The 2412-nt window shown below is 40.6% G+C and overlaps 1 pseudogene; it reads left to right on the top strand.

The window, feature by feature from the left end:
- Nucleotides 1–1392: 1392 nt before the first annotated feature.
- On the top strand, nt 1393–1884 carry LOC138147350 (ribonuclease P protein subunit p21 pseudogene; annotated as a pseudogene).
- The last annotated feature ends 528 nt before the right edge of the window (nt 1885–2412 follow it).

Raw genomic sequence — 2412 nt, 5'->3', positions numbered from 1 at the left:
AGTTGGTGCATAATGAGCCAAAAAATATGAGAAAAATCAAACTCTCCTCATTCAGGAATTAGGCTCCCCCAGGACTGAACCCGATTCATGTGGGTCCAGAGCTAGAGATCTTTTGCAGGAATGGAAATACACTGAGATGTAGGTAGGGCTTTACAATGTAATAAAATAAATATTACTTTACATTTGTTGTTGTTCAATTATATCTGGCTCTTTGTGACCCCGTTTTGGGTTTTCTTGGCCAAGATACTGGAGTGGTTTGCTATTTCCTTCTCCAGCTCATTTTATAGATGAGAAAACTGAGGTAAACAGGGTTAAATGACTTGCCCAGGATCACATAGCTAGTAAATATCCGAATCCAAATTTGAACTCAGGTCCTCCTTACTCCAGGTCCACCACTCTAGCCATTGTGTCACCTAGCTGCCCCCATAAGAACTGACAAATGTGAAGAATTCAAATATAGGAAATCTTATATGACCTGATAAAGAGTGAAGTAAGCAGATCCAGCAAAACAATAAACATTGTCATTAAAATATAATTGTGCAAATGGAAAGAACAGCAACTACAAATGATCCTATGTAATGATAATGACCAAGGTTAGCTCTGGAGAAGAGATGAGAAAATTCACCTCTCTCTTTTCTTTGTAAAGGTGGAGGACTACACTGAAATACAGCATAAACCTTGATTTGATGCATTGAATGATATTACTAAACTACCTTTTCCCCCCTCTTTCTGTTTCATTCTCTATTATAAGGGATGGATGGCTTGGTAAGAGAGGGGTGGGAATACATTCAGAAACAAGGAAGAAATGAACCAGGAGAATATCATACATGGTAATAGCAACATTGTATGTTGATCAAGTACAATAGACTTTAGCTCTTTTCAGCAATACAATGGTCTAAGATAATCAAAAGAGACTCATGATGGCAAATGCTATCTATATTCAGGGAAAGAACCATGGAGTCTGAATGCAGATTGAAACATACTATTTTCTCTCTCTTTTTTTGTTTTTTCCTTTTTCATGGTTTTTCCATTTTGTTCTGATTCTTCTGTGACTAATGTGGAAGTATGTTCAATATGATTATACATGTATAACCTATATCAGATTGTTTTTTGTCTTGGGGACAGGGGAGAGAGAAAAAATCTGGATCTCAAAATCTTATAAAAGTGAATGTTGAAAACTATCTTTATATGTAATTGGAAAAAATAAAACAATATTAAGTAGGGGGGTGGAAAAGAGATGTGGTTGTGCCCTATCACAAAAAATGGAAAGTGTTCTTGACCAGGCTGGACCAGGTTCAATGATTTTAGGTTAGAAACTCACTTCCAGGTGAGTTTCCTCAATCATGGAATTGAAAATAGCTTTTGTCAGGGTGTGGGAAGGCTGCAGGGGAGATGGCCAGGCAGGTGAAAGACAAGGAGGCTTTTCAGAGACTCAGCTTCCTATACCAAGCTGTCCACTGCCCAGAACCCTGAGAACCAGGTGCTGGCGAGGTTTTACTGCCACACGGAAAGAACCATTGGAAAGTGCCTTGTCCTGTGACAGGACCCCTCAGTCAAGAGGACCCTTTGTGGCAGCTGCTCCTCCCTCCTCATCCGCGGTCTGACTTGCACCCAGCAGCCTGACTTGCACCCAGCAGCAGAGGCGTTGCCTAGGCCAGCGCTGGACTTGCCTAAAATGCCATCAAAGCCGCAGATTTCTCAATGACCCCAGGCACCAGCTCTGGGGGGACCAGCCTGAGGCCCAGCTGGGGAACCAGGCAGACCCCAAATTGACTAGGTCTGTAGCAAACACAAGCCATCCAGTCTCAGCCCAGCCATCGGGGGAAAAATTGCACCATCAGGACCTCAAAATACAATGAATGGGAGGGTATCTTCTACAAAGGCCTAGGAAATATGGGGTGTCATTCAGATAAAATATTCAATAAAGTATTCAAATAAAAAAAAAAGAAAATAGCTTTTGTGATAGATCAGCATGATATGATTGAAAGCACACTAGAATAGGAGTCATGAACACTAAGTAACTAACTCTATGACCTCACTGGGTCTTAGTTTCTTCATTTATAAAATGATACAAGACTAATAATAGTTCTGATAAAGCACTTTAAGGTTTCAAAGGGCTCTATATAAGTTATAACAATCCTGTGAAATAGGTTCTAATATTATCCTCACTCTACAGATGAGGAAACTGAGGTCAAATGAGGTTAGAGTGGTTTGTCCAGGGCTACACAGTTAATGTCAGAAGCAGGATTGAACTATGGTCTTCCTGATTCTAAGTCCAGAGTCCAACCTTTACATCATCTAGATGCGGTTTGTTGATTTCTAAAAGCCTTCCCAGTTCTAACACGTACCATCCATCTGTGAGTCTAGGATGATCCAATAAATCACTCACCCTGTCACTCCTACCACAACCTC

Source organism: Petaurus breviceps, unplaced genomic scaffold (assembly GCF_028583685.1).
Source record: "Petaurus breviceps papuanus isolate PSGF00001 unplaced genomic scaffold, PetGlider_PUasm1.0 90784, whole genome shotgun sequence".
Classification (NCBI taxonomy): domain Eukaryota; kingdom Metazoa; phylum Chordata; class Mammalia; order Diprotodontia; family Petauridae; genus Petaurus; species Petaurus breviceps.
The sequence above is the reverse complement of the archived record's forward strand: the minus strand, read 5'-3'. Positions and strand labels throughout refer to the sequence as shown.